The 10,441-nt window shown below is 45.3% G+C and overlaps 1 long non-coding RNA gene across 1 annotated transcript; it reads right to left on the reverse strand.

Moving 5' to 3' along the window:
- Positions 1 to 2,178: 2,178 nt before the first annotated feature.
- Positions 2,179 to 10,433, reverse strand: LOC136325120 (uncharacterized). The gene is made up of 3 exons (XR_010729205.1): positions 10,294 to 10,433; positions 9,502 to 9,618; positions 2,179 to 2,845 (listed from the first exon to the last, which is right to left on the reverse strand). It is a non-coding gene; the product is annotated as an uncharacterized lncRNA (long non-coding RNA).
- Positions 10,434 to 10,441: the final 8 nt, after the last annotated feature.

The raw sequence follows: 10,441 nt of genomic DNA on the forward strand, positions 1-10,441 counted from the left end.
AATTCCTGGTCTTTGTAGTTGTAAGGGCTATTGAAATTTGAACCACCCACAAGCCCGTCAAAACAAGAGAACCATCTCTTCTTGTCCAGGCCTCTCCCTAGGGTAAAAAACAAAACAAAACAAAACACTAACAGGGCCCAGACTTGCCACAAGCCTCCCCCTCCACCATCTAAATGGCAGAGCCTTGGGTAACACTACTAGTCATCAGTAAGGTCACTTTTTTCCTATTAGATATGAAGGCCACTTATTTAATACTCTTTAAATTTTCAGGACTACTGTTTCCTTCCTCCATCTCAATTATTAGGATCCACAGTCCCTCCAACCCACTGATTACCCCCTCTCTCCTCTGTTGTCTAGGTAGGAAACCAATGCATGGCTACTACCTTTCATAGGTTCCATATTCTTCCTCATACTTACTCTAATTTTCAGATCATGTCTTGTATACCTTTCTTCTTTCCTTCAGGACCGCCAAAGGGCATTTGCAAACCAATTCCTTAGAGAGATTATGTTACTTCAAGCCACTGCTTCCATACCACCTGGTCCAGACCTAAGAAGACCACTATCAACAACCCGCCAACTGTCATCCATCCCCATCTGTTGGGCAGATAAAATGTATTATGCTCACTTTGTTAAAAATGGCGCTGCCCACGTGAGGCCGTCGCCCAGGTGATATTAATGTGTGTTGAGAATCCTTGTAGCCTGGGGCTTGGTTTTGGGATTAAGCCTTTCCCACCCTTTTTGATGTGGGGTGGTACAATCCAATCATGCCTAAGAGAAGTGACTTTGTATTAGAGACTTCCCTATTTTGTATATTGGATTAGAGGTTGTGAAGCTACAATATAAAATGGGGGCAGAACAGGAGTTTGGTCTCTTGGTTCCTGGGATGATTAGCATGAGAGAGCAGAGGGAGCAGAGCAGAGAGCAGAAAGAGGCCATGTGGCCAGGAGAAGCAGCCAAGATGGCGGAGTGCTGAGTGAGATGCCAGTTTGTGCAGAGTTTGTGCCGGGAGAAGGAAGGAGATGGGAAACTGAGGAGAATAAGGCTGGTGAGCTAGAAACCTTTGATTCTAGGAAACTCGGATAAGTCAGTGGCTTTGTGAGCACTGAATGTGAGTGGGTTTTGGAGCCCAGTGTGTGTTTTTACTTGCCTGCCGGTGCAAGCTAGGATTAAAGAAAATGGCCTATCAGTTTTTGGCTCCGTTGTTTCTTTACCGACTGTCCGAATCCAATGCGAACCTGCATGGGCCTGGCTGCTGTGATGGTAGCCCTGGCCATGCCTCCTGGATTTACACCATCCCCATAAATACTTCACCAACCCTAACCAGCAGGAAGCAGCTATGGAAGACAGACCTTCAGCCCTTTTCCATAAACAACAAAAGGCTGGAATGTTAGGGCTAAATTGGCTCCTTAAAAACTCAAATTCCCCTCACCCAACTTCTATTAAGGCAACTTCTTCAGTAAACATTTTCCTCACCCAACCTTCCTTTCCCCTTAATCAACTCCCCCACCCTGGGAAGGTTCTGAAAAATATTCTTGAGACAAGGACATCAGGAGGGGCCTGAAGGTAGGGAAAAGGAGACAGTCTGTAACTAAGGCAACAAATCCCAATATGCTAATCTAAGTATGTCCAAGTGCCCGCAGTAACCCCTACATCTAATGCTCTCTCCCGCAGCTCAGGGCTGACACCCTTTTGCTGGTCTCAGCACACTTGCACCCAGGCATATTAAATAAATTTTTCTTTTGGGACACACTAGCCTTCCTTGTGTTTTCGGTTTGTCCCGTGTTTTCAGTTTCCTGCCTTTCAATATTCAGTGCCTAAACTGTCAGACGTGGGACTTGATGAGGAAACAGAGTGGACATGATGACACTCAATACTTGATCTTTGCTTTCAGGGAGCTATTTAAGGCTGAACTAGTTTATTCATTTGTAATAAAAGAGGTAATACTTAATTCAAGAAATAATTTTTTTATAAATAAATTTTTATTTTAATGGGGTGACATCAATAAATCAGGGTACATATATTCAAAGAAAACATGTCCAGGTTATCTTGTCATTCAATTATGTTGCATACCCATCACCCAAAGTCAGATTGTCCCTCCGTCACCTTCTATCTAGTTTTCTTTGTGCCCCTCACCCACCCCCTCCCCCTCTCCCTCCTTCCCTCCCCCCACCTCCTGTAACCATCACACTCTTGTCCATGTCTCTTAGTCTCGTTTTTATGTCCCACCAATGTATGGAATCCTGCAGTTCTTGTTTTTTTCTGATTTACTTATTTCACTCTGTATAATGTTATCAAGATCCCACCATTTTGTTTTAAGTGATTCGATGTCATCATTTCTTATGGCTGAACAGTATACCATGGTGTATATGTGCCACATCTTCTTTATCCAGTCAGTCTTCTATTTTTTTTTTTTACAGAGATTAAAGCCTTAAGCAAACTCTTGGCCAATACAGCAAGTATCCATAAAAGAGTAGTGTCCTTAACATGTTCACCAAGTCTAAGTTGGCACCAACACCATGCCAAATCCCTGAAAAATGCGACCTAACCCCAGTTCAGTCTGTTAGGAGCTGTCACAAGGAGCAGGAATCCAGGAAGAGTCCACATCCAGGAAAAGTTTGCATGGTACTGGAATTGCTGTCACAATTCTATACTTTGCAGCTCACGTCCAAGTCCCAATGACCGCTGCTTCTAGCTGGTAATGATTCAGGTAGACTGGAAAAGCCATCTGCAGCATGTATGGAGATGGAGCTTCTGTTCTCCTCTGCCTGGAGAGATGAGACCAGGTTGCTTTTCCCTGGAGCTCTGCGACTGTGGCTTGGTAAAGAGAACCTTAGGATACACTAACCTGGGTGGCAAAGGTAGATTCATAATAGAAGTTGGCAAAAGGGGGAAAGAGAGGAGAAATAATTTAATGAGCATAAAAGCAATGTGTTCTGCTGGACTACAAGTACCAATAAATGTAATTTCCTCTCATATGATTACTGAAAGTATTCTCCAATTAGGTGGCTTCACTAAGTCACGACCATAGGCTCTCTGCTATCCAGGAATTTCCTGTTGAAGGGGTGAGAGGAGCAGGGGGCTGACATCCAGAGTCCAACCAAGGCCTTAGCAGTTGGTGGTCTCAGGGACCAGGGATGGGCTCCTAAAGATGGGCAGGTAAGAAACCAGAACACTGGGCTTCTCTAGTGAGTTCTCCCCTTCATAAAATTGCTGGTCTGTTGGAAGCTGTCCCAGTAGAGCCCAAGCTCTACGTCTATCAGGTGTCCCTGATTTGATTACCCACTCAGTGGGACACTCCTGCTTACCAGCAGGGCTGGCAGCCTCTTTGAGACAACTCTTGAGGCTGCTATGAAGATACTAATGATAAGTGCCAGCACTAACTGCCACCAGAGGAAAGATACCACTGACACAGAGTTTGTTGCATTAATCACACAGGCCATTTATCACTCACAAATGCTTTTGGCGTGCCTGGGTACAGCTTAAGGGGGCCCCATGGGTGTGCTCCTCTTGGCTGTCTCTTTTCAGAGCTCAGAGCGTCGTGGAGACAGTCCACATCAACGTTGGATCTGGGTGACGAATGCAGCACGGGGCTCCCCAGCTTTAGTACCTTTTCTGGCCAGCGCCTTCTAATAGGTGTCAATCTATAGGATTATCACCTCAAACCACCTTTTTGGGAGTTCCCCAAAGGGAATCCCTTTTACATTAATCTACTGAAATGTTTACTTCAAACCACTTTTTAAGATGTTCTTATTTACATTAACTTACAAAGTAACCAAGCCACTTCTCATCTATGTATAACTTCACACACATACTAACCGGGCCCCGCTTGTAAATAGTCTATCACACTACACAGTTATGGCACCAAGCCACTATATTAAGTCTTATCCAAATGGCATAACCTTATTTAATTTTAATAATTATTTTTGACAGATACGTGAATTTACCAGGAATTCCAAACTGCCCTCTTGATGTTCTGCTTATCTTCACCCTTACTTACTGGACTATCGCCCCTGAGACAGAAGAATTCCAAGAAGGGGCAAGCCGCCCCAAGAAGGAGCATTCCGGACATACCAGGACTTCTAATTCAACACCCACTTGCTTGAGACTCTCCTTTTATCTTATAAAATTTTTCCCCCCAGCTTGTACTGGTGCTTTTCTCCCCGGGAGAAGTACTTGGCAGGGTTCCTTTCTTCCTTTCAATAAAGCCTGTTACTCTGGTTTTTTCGGGCTACCATGGATTCCAACATTTGGTGCCAAAACCCAGGACAGGGTACTAACTGCCTGGACAATCCCTCTTTGCCATCTAAACTTACAACCAGGGAAGCAATGGGCAGTGGCAGTTCGTCCTGGGCTTACTCCCTGATTCTGTTTGGATATGTAATTGTAGGTTGATTGGCCAGCAGTCTAACCCTGTCCAAAATTCCTGCTGGACCAGAAGGTAAGGAGTTTTCTCCCTTCCCCTTCCCCAGTCAGCTTCTCTTTTCCACAAAATTTTCTCTGGTTGGACGGTTTTCTCTGACACACCTCAGCTTTTGAAAGGTTTGACTTTCAGTCTCAGTAGACAGCACGGAAGACTAGGCGCCTAGTCAAACCTCTCCACTCTCTCTCTCTCGGAACTTCCTGACAGGTGGTGACGACCTCTATCAGGGGCAACTCCCCCACACGGAGATTTTCTCCTCTTGGGACAGTGATAAAAGGCGGGGATGCCCCCTCTTGCTCACCTGTCTCCATGGCTCTTCAAAGTCTAAGACTTCCAACCAGACCCCTCTAGGATGTCTCATAAAAAAACCTCACTAAGTTGGGTCCCTCTGACCTTAAGACAAAAAAACCTCATTTTCTTCTGTAACACGGCATGGCCCCAATACAAATTAGACAAAGACTCCCATTGGCCTGAAAATGGGACATTCAATTACAATATGCTGAGGGACCTAGATACTTTCTGCCACCAGACTGGGAAGGTCTCTGAGATTCCTTATGTGCAGGCTTTCTTCTCCCTTCCCTCCTGTCCTTAATTTCTGTGCCGCTTTTTCTACACACAGGCTGGTTTTTGGCCAAAGAAACCTCACCTAAAACCTCCGCTCCTAATCTTTCCTTGTCCGTGGACTCCCACCACTCTCCTCTTCCTGCCTGACCCCCAGGGAACCCCTCTCTTGGGACCCCTGTCTGGTCCCTCTGCAAATCTCTTCCACTTGAGTCTCTTCCCTCCAGAAAACCCCCTCTCCTCCCTTTGCTGGATCCTGTTTCTCATTTGCCTGCAAATACCAGTCTCACTTTCTCCTTCCCTGCTGGCCAGGGGCCCCTCCTTTCTCCACTATGTTTTTAATCCCCTCCTCCCCCTCACATGCTGAAGTAATTTGTTTTCCTCTTTGTTTGTCAGAAAATATCTCTAGTATAATTTTAATTGAAACAAGTAAAGCATGCTCATTTAAATTCCTTAATTCATAATCTGTATGTGAAGTCTTTGATGTGCAACTGTGTCTGTTTCTAAGGCCTTAAACCAATAATTACCCACCTCTTAAATCAAGGCTTACTCATCCCCATGGACTCTCCCTGCAATACTCCCATCTTTCCTGTTTGAAAACCTTCAGGGGCTTATCGCCTCATACAAGCCTTACACCTGATCAATGAGGAAGTAATTCCCCTCCATCCAGTAGTCCTTAATTTCTACAGGTTACTGTCAAACATTCCCTCAAACACCACTCACATCATGGTCCTAGATCTCAAGAATGCCTTCTGTACCATTCCTCTACACCCTAACTCTTACTTTCTGTTTATCTTGACCCGGCCACTAATGCAGCCCAGCAATTTACATGAATTGTCTTACCTCAGGGGTTCAAAAACAGCCCACACCTGTTTGGGCAGGCACTAGCTCAGGATTTAGTAGCATGCAATCTCAAAACTAGTACTCTCTTGCCCTGGCCGGTTGGCTCAGCGGTAGAGCGTCAGCCTGGCGTGCTGGGGACCCGGGTTCGATTCCCGGCCAGGGCACATAAGAGAAGTGCCCATTTGCTTCTCCACCCCCCACCCCCTCCTTCCTCTCTGTCTCTCTCTTCCCCTCCCGCAGCCAAGGCTCCATTGGAGCAAAGATGGCCCGGGCGCTGGAGATGGCTCCTTGGCCTCTGCCCCAGGCACTAGAGTGGCTCTGGTCATGGCAGAGCGACTCCCCAGAGGGGCAAAGCATCACCCCCTGGTGGGCAGAGCGTCGCCCCTGGTGGGCGTGCCGGGTGGATCCCGGTCGGGCGCATGCGGGAGTCTGTCTGACTGTCTCTCCCCGTTTCCAGCTTCAGAAAAAATACAAAAAAACCCAAAAAAACAAAAAACTAGTACTCTCTTACAATATGTAAATAACCTACTCCTCTGCAGCCCCTCCCTGCCTGCCTCAAGGAGACTCACCACCACTCTTCTTAACTTCCTTACTGTGAAGGGATATCATGTCTTCTCTGCTATGGCTCAACTTCACTCTCAGTTCGTAGCCTATCTGGGCATCACCTTAACCCCCACGACCTGAGGTCTCACCCTAGATCGAACTCAAACACTTAGCAGTCCCCAACCACCTATCACCACAAATCAAATCCTTTCTTTCCTCAGTCTAATGGGCTTCTTTAGACACTGGATTCCAAATTTTGCTCTCTTAATCAAGCCCCTCAGTGAGATCTTCTGAGCATGGCTTTTAAGGTCTATAATGGCCAAGGAAGTAACAGAAAAGGCAAATAAGGCCCAAAAGAAGTCAAGAAACATCAGCTTTTGGCATATGCTCTTAAAGTCTCCAACGCCCTAAAGGGCTTCATAGAATTCCATCAGCGCCCTGCTCCAGAGTAGAAAGAAAGGTCATTGAACTGAAGCCTGCCAGGCTTCTGGGCCTGATCAAGGGACACATCATTGCTGTGGAAAGAGGGACACGAGAAGGTAAGCTGCCCCCTTGCTCCATGGAGGGAGGGTTCAGTCTCTTCTAGCCCTGCTCCAGCTACCTGTGACCTGACCTTGCCCAACATGCTGGGAATTGCCACTGAAGGCCCAAGGACATCGTCAGATAAACTGATCTCATTTCTTGGAAACACAAGGGCCATTTACTATGCCTTGCCTGAATATTTGAGTTTTAGTTATCCCTCAAAGATCTCTACTGTGGGTATTGACAGTATGATTTCATTTCTTTCTCCTTTATTCCTCTTGTCTCAATGCCCCATGCCTATTATAGGCTGGGATCTGCTGCTAATTCCAGCTAGAAGCAGTGGTAACTAGGACTTAAACCCAAACTGCAAAGTGTAGAAATGTAACCACCCTTTACCTAAGTACTTGCAGAATTTACAGGTTACTCAGCAAACAGTTCAAAGCCTGTCCAAGAGGCACTTCCAGCAGTACATCACCTAAGGACTGACTTTCACATGGATAGTTCCACACATCGTGATCCTGACAACTCCCACTGCAGCTAAAGTAGAAAAACGGCATAACACCTATATGTGTCTCCCGACTAATTGGAAAAAAACCTGTACCCTAATATATCTCATCCCAAATATCAACCTAATCCCACCCCATGAGCCTCTTTCAATTCATAGTACACTACCCATCAATCTAAGGACCAAACGAGCTGTACAGGTAATCCCTCTTCCTGTTGCTTTAGGAATCTCTATAGAAGTAGGTCTAGGGGCAGGGGGACTGGCCACTTCCCTGTCTTATTCCCACTCTCTCTGTCTCTCTCTGAAGCCCAGCGAATTCATAAACATGGAATCAGTGGTTTCACACAAACTGGGTTTCTTGACTATTGCCTTTCATTGGTCCACTCACACTATTTATTTTTCTAACTTTTGGACCCTGCCTCTTACGTTTGTTCACTAGTTCTTTACAGAACTGCATGCAGACCTTCACCAATCAGAAAATTGCAAAAATCTACGTAACCCTACACGCCAACCCTGAAACCTGCTCTCGCCAAACAGAAAAATCTGAAACCCTTTATCAACAAACTTCCTAAATCCTATCTTTCAACCCCTACAGGTCCCCTAACCCTAAAGCTCTTCTGTATCCCTGAAGAACTAGGAGAATGAATAGTATTCACCTCTTAACGCTTCTCAGTCTTTTTACCTTTCACATAGTGTAAGGCCAGGAGCTGCCATCGTGGCCATTCACATGCAGGTTCCCATTTGATTCGGGCAGACGGTAAAGAAATGGCAGAGTTGGAGGATGGTGGGCCATCCTGTTTATTGGTGTCTCACCAAGACAGGCAAACCACAAGAGAAGACAAGGGAAAAGCAGAAAAACCAGCTTTTCCCATGAAGGGCAAGGGATCAGGGAGGCTCCTGCAATGGTGATAGCAGGAACTGAGAGAGCAAGCTCCTAGTCTGTCCCACTTTATAGTGTAGAAACCAAAACCTTTAATCCAATATACAAATAAGGAAGTCTCTGATACAAAGTCACTTATCTGAGGCATAATTGGATTCCTTGTGACAGTGTACCACCCACATCATGCAATCAGTCAAGGGTGTGGGTAAAAGCTTAGTCTTAAAACTAAGCCTTAGGCCAGGGGTCCCCAAACTTTTTACACAGGAGGCCAGTTCACTGTCCCTCAGACTGTTGGAGGGCCAGACTATAAAAAATATATGAACAAATCCCTGTGCACATTGCACATATCTTATTTTAAAGTAAAAAAACAAAACGGGAACAAATACAATATTTAAAATAAAGAACGAGTAAATTTAAATCAACAAACTAACCAGTATTTCGATGGGAACTATGCTCCTCTCACTGACCACCAATGAAAGAGGTGCCCCTTCTGGAAGTGTGGTGGGGGCCGGATAAATGGCCTCAGGGGGCCACATGCGGCCCGCGGACCGTAGTTTGGGGACCCCTGCCTTAGGCTATGATGACCTGGTCTGCTGTCCCCGACACCCAATACAAACTATAAGCGAGCAAACATATATATCATACTTAAAAACTTATTTGACCAACACATAGTAAGGGGACAAGATCGCTGGGTCTTCTTGGCTGAAGAAGAGCCTACAAAAGGACATGAAACATTTCTTTTAGCTCAAGCTAACTGCTCTCTCCAAGGCTGCCAGGAATATCTCTAACTTTACCATGGAAGAACTTTCACCCCCCACTATACAACTCTCCTTATCCTCCTTCTTTATCAAGTTCCTACAGGCCCAGATGAGAGAAATCTCTAGGATTACCTACAATCAAATGCTCCTACACTCCTGTTCCCCAATACCCCAAGGAGAACTTCATGAGGGAAATATCAAATAGGTAGGGATGACAGCAGGAAGAAGCTGCCCCTCAGCCCGAAAAGTTCCCTCCTGAATGTTCTCCAAACCCCCTTCCTTTTAAACCACACATACTCAGTCCTTCAAAAACTTACACCAACAGGTTCCCTGTATCTAAAAATCTCCATATGTCCTCCCATTCAAGAGGAACCAGACCAGCACGTCTCATGAGGCTCATCCAGGAAACCTGGCTCACCATGTCACTCTGTCCACTCGGCACTCGCAGCAAGCAATTCACAATTATTACCTCGCAAAATTCTTTTACATCCTCACTCAGGTTTTGGAAGACATCACAGCAAGGAAATTGACAACCTCTTTAACTGGATGAGGGACTTGGCTTGGCAAGGTTCTTTTCTTGAGTTCTCTGCAGAAGAAGCAATAATTTTCCAATTTTTTCTCCTCTTTCTCCTCGTCACCCCTCACCATATATTATAAAATTAATAACTGCCTTTCTTTTATATGTAACCACAGAGTTGAGAAATGATAGATACGTGAATTTACCAGGAATTCCAAACCGCCCTCTTGATGTTCTGCTTATGTCAGACCTCACCCTTATTTATTGGACTATCGCCCCTGAGACAGAGGAATTCCAATAAGCTGGCAAGCCCCCCAAGGAGGAGCATTCCGGACATACCAGGACTTCTAATTCAACACCCACTTGCTCGAGACTCTCCCTTTACCCTATAAAATTCGTCCCCCCAGCTTGTACTGGTGCTCTTCTCCCTGGGAGAAGTACTCGGCAGGGTTCCTTTCTTCCTTTCAATAAAGCCTGTTACTCTGGTCTTTTTGGACTCCCATGGATTCCAACAATTTTAAATATCATTTTAGTTACTTTTATATAGCTTCCATTATTTTTTATATTTCTATATATTTAATTACTATAACCTTATATTACTACAACATTAGCTCTCCTAATTACATTTTCAGAACCACCCAAGTCCTGGCCCCATCTCCGTGAAGTCTTCGGTGACCCGGCAATCAGACCCGGTTGGCCTGCAGCCTATCAGCTGCCTTTTATTTCCCGAGTCCATTGACTCACCTGCAAAACGGTGGCGGCACTTCTTGACTCAAAATAATTAGACGTTTATGAAATACTTTATTAAACACAAAAGACGGCGTAATTTAACTAGAAAAGGAAAGCTGATTGCCACACAAACTCAGCACACCAGCATTCTAAACTACGGAAA

Source organism: Saccopteryx bilineata, chromosome 2, assembly GCF_036850765.1.
Source record: "Saccopteryx bilineata isolate mSacBil1 chromosome 2, mSacBil1_pri_phased_curated, whole genome shotgun sequence".
Classification (NCBI taxonomy): Eukaryota; Metazoa; Chordata; class Mammalia; order Chiroptera; family Emballonuridae; genus Saccopteryx; species Saccopteryx bilineata.